At 42.1% G+C, this 7,587-nt stretch overlaps 1 pseudogene; it reads right to left on the bottom strand.

The window, feature by feature from the left end:
- Positions 1 to 3,801: 3,801 nt before the first annotated feature.
- On the bottom strand, positions 3,802 to 5,807 carry LOC123400928 (annotated as a pseudogene).
- Between the last annotated feature and the right edge of the window lie 1,780 nt (positions 5,808 to 7,587).

Below are 7,587 nucleotides of genomic sequence, written 5' to 3'. Positions count from 1 at the left end.
CCGGATTCCACCGAATATCCGTCCGACGGATATCGTTCCTCCTCTGAGCAACAAGGCAAGCACCCCTTTTGATCATCCCGATAACACCTATGTTCTTGCTCCTGCACCTATTTAATGCATTAGGATCAAATGCTTCAACTGCTTTTGCCACCATAGTTGGACCCACTTCCTTTGCATGACTTAACCTTGTCACAGTAAATAGCCGAACCTTGCAACCTAGCATACCTGGTAGTTGCTTGAGCTATGATGTGCCTTATCCTGCTATGCATGCTATGCTTAGAGTTGTGTATGGTCTGTCATCTGGGAGATGAACAGAAATGTGGAATGTGTTCGGTAAGCAAAGGTCGTGTGTTGAACTTGATTTGGTAAATGTACCGGTGAAAGGCTGTGTAGGAGTACATGGCGGGTTGTTTCATTGGAACCGTCCTTAGGAACTGAGTTCCGTGGATGTAATCCAAGACTAGATGCTACCACATGCTGGGCCCTGAAATATGACCCCGCTCGGCCTATTAATCGCGTAGTACTCGGTCCAGGAGTTGCAAGTAGTTTCTGGTGTTTATAGTAATGCTGGAGGCTGTGCATGGTGCTGACCTGAGAGGTGGACCGTGATGCGGTAGGCAGTGGCACGGTGTACCAAGTGGCACCCGGATGGTGGGCTTGGGAACCCTGCGCACATCGTTTGAGGCCGTGGCGGAAACCTCGGCCGGACTTCCGTACGGGTTACTCTCAGATAGGCGATAAACCTGGACTAGGTACTAATGTGGTTAACGGTCGTGGCCGACTCCCTCGCTGGGCTTCCGCTTGAAGGTTGCCGAGGTGCATGACGTGCACATGGCGATAAGTGGCGGGAGCGTGTGTGACGAAGTACACCCCTGCAGGGTTATGATCCATTCGAATAGCCGCGTCCGCGGATATGGACTACTTGGAGACATATGTTGTTCATAGATAACTTCAACGGCTACTCATAAAATTGTTAAGATAAGCGTGAGTGTCGTGGACGGCATTTCTGTATGGAGACGGAATGATTCCACGATAGGGTATTGTTGTGGTGTTAGTGGACTCGTGTGCGAGAAATCGAATTGTCAAAACTAATTTCAAAAAGCAAGTTGTCTAGCCACGAGTCAAATGCTGGCTTTCTGCATGAAACCCCACAATACCTTCTTGATACCTTGCATGAGTAGTTAGCCACCTAAAGTCTTGCTGAGTACCTTCGTACTCATGTTTGCTTAATAATGTTGCAGAGGTTGCTAATGACCCTAATGGAGGGTTCTTCGTAGACATCGACGACGACGAGTAGCTAGTGTCCCAGCTACGATCTGGCCCTACGTCGGCTCTGTAGTATAGTCAGGCCATGTGTCTTATAGTTGCTCTGTCTGTACCCAGACAGTTTATAATTCTTCCGCTGGCTTGTATTGTATGACTGCTATTATGGGTCGCGAGACCCTTGATGTGTAATATTATGTGTGTGGCTCTTCCGAGCCTCCTAAATAAAGTTTGTATGTTTATGGTTACGTTGTGATGCCATCGATGTATCTATACATATCGGTATGCCATGCGTACGTGTGTCTTACTTGATATGTATGGGGTTCGAATCCCTAGTCGTGAACTTTAGTAGCACTCCCTACAAGGAAATGCCCCGTTGTGATCCAGCGAGCCTTGGTAGTTCGCTACTGCTCCGGACACATTGGTTGACCGGCATGTGTCCTTCTTAGCTGCTGTGTCTGTCCCCTTTGGGGAAATGTCACGCGACGTAATGGAGTCCTTGTAGCTTGCTACGACTCGTCTACGTTCGTTGATGACCGACACCTGCTTTGTTGGGTCATGTATGCCTGTCCTTGTGCGGAACCGCCACTTTGGCTTATGACTAGACATGTCGATCCGGGTTCTTTGACATTGGAATGCTAGCGACACTATCGCATACGTGAGTCAAAAGACGCAAACGGTCCCGGCTAAGGTAAGGCTGCAGCCGTGGAGTTAACCGTGCGTGAGACCACAAAGGGATGCGATGTGTTACAGGCTGGATTCCTATGGCTTAGGATCGGGGTCCCGACATCAGATAAGCTTCAAATCTCGGTCACTCTAAGTAGAAACCACCAATTGAGATATGTAGGAGTGGAGATAAAAATAGGAGAGCTATCTTTCTTACTTACTGGGCTCTAGCGCATAATTGTAAACCAAACCATTGATAGTTCAGTCTAGTTTGCTGACTTTTGAACTTGCCAATTTTTTAGCTCAAGCAAGTATTGAGGTAGGAAGTACATCTAGAGCTTCTTGTTTCAAAGTTCAACCAAGATGTTCCCACATTTGGCATACTTGATATAGCATCTAGCTGTAATATTTGCCAATATATAAATAGTTAGGGCATCTCAAATGCTAGCCCCTAAACGGACACTACCAATGTCCCTTTTTGCATGTATGTGGTCACACATGATGCCGGAGGAAGCCATCCAATCCTTAATCACAATAAATCCCTATTTGTTGGATTGAGAGGAGAGAGGTGAGAGGGCATTGCATGTGGTGGATATGTGTGTGTGGTGTGTGGTTGGGAGGAGAGAGAGAAAATAGAGGACCACGTGGGGTTTTTTCCTTGGTCAAGTGGATGTCCAAACACCCAAAAGCTCCACAAGTAGGTTCCGATTTGCGGAAAAAGGATGTCCGGATCGCTCCGCGGACCTATAAATTAAGGACCCCATTGCATTACAAAAGTTAACAAAATTGGTCCATACATTACAAACCAGGCATATACCTGAGTTTTGAGGGTGTCCTTTGGAGATGCTCTTAACAAACTACTAGCACTTGCGCACATAATCTATTTTTGCACTAAATGCCCATGCCCCAAAAATTTGGCCACAACATGCATTGGAAATAAAAAGAAGGCACATCCAATCCATTAACCCAACATGACATAATCTTGTAAATAGTTGGTAACAAAAGAAAGTCTTATTCGTATGAGTCAAGATTCTGAAAACCCATTAACTAAATATAATTGTGTCTACAAATAAGTAATCGTTTATATAGTTAGGTTAACACTTAGTGAAAAAAGCTTTATGTGTTTAGGCTCTAAATAAGTAAATATACATAACAAAAAATAATCTTGTTTTACTAAAGTTTGCGAATAAACAAATGCAAATATATACCTTGGCCCCTTTCTTGGTTTAAACAAGAGGTTCAATTGTCGTGCTCTTTCCCTTGTGCAACTTATCAAGCTAAGTTTTCTTTCTCTTTGAATTTTTGGACTGAACTTCCATTTTCTTCAGTTGGGAAGCTCCAACAAGTCATCTCTTTGCTGCACATTTAGTTCAGCATTTTCTTGGTCATGACTTGGTCCATTAATAACACTTGTAGATGCCTTGACCACCATATGCTACCCAAAACAGCCAAGCCTCCTCTCAACTTTTGAATATCATGCCAACTTGGGGTATCCCTTATCAGATTTTGTGTGTGCACACTAGCGAATTTGTCTGCCATTGCCAAGATATATAATTAGTTGACCAGATTGCATGCCACCAACTAGTATTGTAGATGCAAAGTTGAAAGAATTACCACTAGTGAAAAAATCACTACAACTTGCACAACTATGTATTGTACTTCTGAATATCTGATGTGTGATCTGAACAGCACAAGCATGTATTTAATTTGTTGAGTGTTATGTGAACTAGTGAAAGAATTACTACAACTTGCACTTGAAAGAATTATATATGTGTGATGTGAACTTGTGAATACTATAATATGTATGACACAACTGTGTTCCCAACTCTGTACTATATTTTGTACTCAACTGACAAAGCGCCTCATCCCTAATTATAAACATTTAGGTGTAGTCGATCGAGCAGTCATGTTTTTTGCAATTGTGATCTACACTTGATGATACTTCAATTTGCACGTTTCGTCTAAACAACCAATAAGAAAATGACCTTTCGAAACATGAATCTTACATCTAGTTCTTATGTCAGACAGCCTATTATCTTGACGGGCCTTAAGAATCATCAACATGTAAGTCTCTAAAGTTGGTTCATAACCATGCAGTAACATTTTCTTATGTTGTCTTTGTTTCGGCACTACCAATTTTCCCGAGAATAGTTCGTCGGCATTCCATCTAATTCATGCATGTCATATTTTCACATCAACTCAAATATCTCATCTCTTATTCCCAAAGTCGAAAGGAAAGAGGTAATTCCACTATTCATATACCATGGCCGGGCTTTGCTCCAATTCGTACCATTAAACATTGAGCTCTTAAATTTGAATTTCTTCATTCTAGGCCATCGAGAAAAGATTATTAACGGAATCAATTTCGACAAGAATAACTCCTTTGTAGCCACCATACCTTATTTGAAAAGCTGAAGGAGTTTTAGTACGGTCTAATCCAATTCGGTGAGTTTGGCAAATCTCTCAAATATCTTTGAAATACCATCCGACAATTAAGTATTTAGTGCCATCAGTTGTGACTTCAATATCTTGAATCTCTTCCACTTCTAGTGGTAGAATTTCAATTGTTTTCTGGAGGAGCTCAACAGCTGGCCCATTCTAGCCGCACACTTAGATATTGAACGTATTTCTTCAAAATAGCCCATCCACTTTCTTATATCCTTGGCCTTTAGGGAATTATTAGAAGCAAACATACAAGCAGAACTTCCACCAAGTTGACTTGCTAAAAAGGCCAGGAATTCATATTTGTTTGGGCCAATGGATGGATAAAATGCGATATTGTAGGCCAATTTTCAAGGGTTTGGTAAAGAACCCTCGTCCAGTTCTAGCCGAGTTGGTATATGGAAAAAGCTTACTACAGTCTTCATCAACGCAAGTAACTCTAGCAAAGTTAGAAGCATACTTTATATGATTCTTAACCACATAATTTGAAACTTCTTCTTCAGGTCCCAAGGAGTATATTTTATATGAACTGGTATTTTTTCAAGGGCTTTAAACAGATTAGGATTAACATGTTTGGCAACTATCTTCCCCATATGAAGAAGAGAATTGATGCTAAAAGTAACTTTAAAAAGCAGTAAGCGGGCACTAGGGAAGTCAACAAGGGGAACTAATGATGGGACAACAGATTCCATAAATGACATGACCAGTTCCCCCAATTCTCCTGACAAAGGTAAGTTGTCGACAATAAATGACACTGGTGCACCTTCATCAAGTATGAGGGCGAGAATTAAACACTTCCCGAAAGACTAGAACTCTCAGCTGATCCTTGCATGTTCCTCACCAGGTCAAGGAATGTTGGGCCCAGGGGTGTACCCCAGAATTGTAAATAGGGGGCACAACCCGGAAATGGGCATAGTTGCCGAGCTTTTTTCTTGTGGAACCGCCAATTTATCTCCACTACATTTGAATGCCAACTTTGTTGTGACGAAATGCCCAAAACCCAACTACCCACCATTTTGTTTCCTTCACATGCCAAGGATACAATCAAGTGGTACGTACACATAAAACCCAACAATGTACTTAACCTTGTTCAATGCATTACTCATATATGACTTAGCAATGTTTCACGACATAAGGTTGCGACATGCAGATAGATTTGCATGATGATCTATTTACGTGTCCAATTTTACTTGCGAGCATTTATGGGTAACAACATTAAATATTAGAAAAACAATACAATATCAAAATTTAGACATATCAATATGTTGTGAGAAAATTTGACTTGTATTTCCATGAGGCCATAAGCCAATATAGATACACGAACAAGTGTGGTAAATATACATAAACCCCTTATAAATCTAGGATATTATATGGATGATATATCAAAAGAATATACAAACAACCCTCCCCTTGAAACCATGGCGGACCACCGACATTGAGTTTATAGAGGTAAAAAAAACCGTGTTGTCCTCTAGCCTAGGCCTTCATGAAGGAATACACTAACTGTAGCTGGGAAGGCACATACTGTAGAGCAATGACCCGATCTTGCACATGGGACTACTTGAAGGAAGCATCGTTAACAATATGCTTGGTGTGCTCTCGCTTCGCAAGGTGTCATGCATTACTGATAGGACATGTGGTGCCTGATAAAATAGGAGTCAGTAGTGACAAATAGGAAAATTGTCAAACAACCACCATAGCTAAGTCATCTATGCTGTCAAAAGTGCCATAGCTCACAACTCGACCTCCGCATTCGAACGACAAGTTGATGTTTGTTTCTAAATATTCTAGGTTGTGGGAACTTCCAAGAAAAACAGAATAAGTAGAAACCCAAGTAGCATGTGAATATGCCTGAAGCTATAACAAGTTAGACCATGGAAAGAAAAATGGCTTAGAGATATAGACATGAGTGTGAAACACACATGGGTAAGAATGTGAACTTTGTAGGAGGTATCAGAGTGTCCGCTAGATAGACAAGACTTGTAACATCATGACAACAGAGAATCAAATCATAGTGGCTCACCGTCACAAGCTCGGATGGGGACGTTGAGCTCCATCAGAGTATCAATAGTGTGTTGATGAGCAAGATAAGCACAAACAAGATGATTGTCGATGTATGTACTTCTTTGAGGATTTGTGTGTGTTTTAGAGTATGTGAAGCATATCTCAACAAAGAGAGTGGAGTTGAGTGATCCAACTCCGGACTCCTATTTCCTACAAATACCATCAAAAAACGACAATGTCAACTCCATAATTTTTTGAAAGCCCTAGGAAGAGGAAATTTACTAGAACACCGAAATCTCCATCGATGGTGATGTTGTGGGATCTCCAGCCCTTGTCTCGGAAATCTCGTGTGCCTACAGTGTTGACGCGTAGCATAACTTCCCACTCATGGTCGTTGGGGTCTGCAACAATCTATAGGAGGCCAGTCTCATTGAAGAAAGGACACATTGAAGTGTTAAGGGTGTGAAGACTACATAGTTGCCTCTCTCCTGCAGTTCATGATATAACATCCCCATGCTACCCTTATGGACCTCCATTCCTCCCACCCTTCTTCAACACAACTCCGGTGACTCCCTCCTGATCTCTCCTTGACTCGATTGTGTGAAAATACACACCATGACCATCGAGCCATTTTATAGTGTGGGAGCATGGAAAGAGCAGCTCGAGGAGATGTGCCAGGGTTAATCCGAGGTTGCAACATGAACGAGTATGATTATTGCGAGGCTGGAGGTTATAGTTTGGGTGGCGCTAGGTTGTGTTCTTTGTGGTGGAGGCGTGTGGTCGTTCCATGCTAGCCTTGGATAGAGACAAATAAGAAAATGGGAGTTCGGAGGGGATTCTAGTGGTTTGGGAGAAGTACACCTCGGATGTTGACACAATGTCATCAATAGACCTTGAAAGTTATGTTAGCAATTGAGCTTTACAAGATGAACACATGGCTGCAGGGCCGATTGTTCAACAAGGCTGACACAAACCCACCTCTCATGGTACAACATGCACTGCTATCCCTGTTCATTGAGTGAAATACATCTAAGTTACTCAAACTTGTACTATGACCACACTTTTATCAATTTATGGCCACCAAGGACGTTCAAAGAGTCAACCTATGCCCGTTGTCGCTCGTATCATTTGTATTTTGCTAACATGCAAATAGTTCACCATTTGACTGCCCATGTAGGTATCTAGCATGACATATGCCATCAAGTTTAGGGT

This window comes from Hordeum vulgare, chromosome 1H (genome assembly GCF_904849725.1).
Source record: "Hordeum vulgare subsp. vulgare chromosome 1H, MorexV3_pseudomolecules_assembly, whole genome shotgun sequence".
Classification (NCBI taxonomy): domain Eukaryota; kingdom Viridiplantae; phylum Streptophyta; class Magnoliopsida; order Poales; family Poaceae; genus Hordeum; species Hordeum vulgare.
This window is presented reverse-complemented; position numbering and strand designations above follow the sequence as displayed.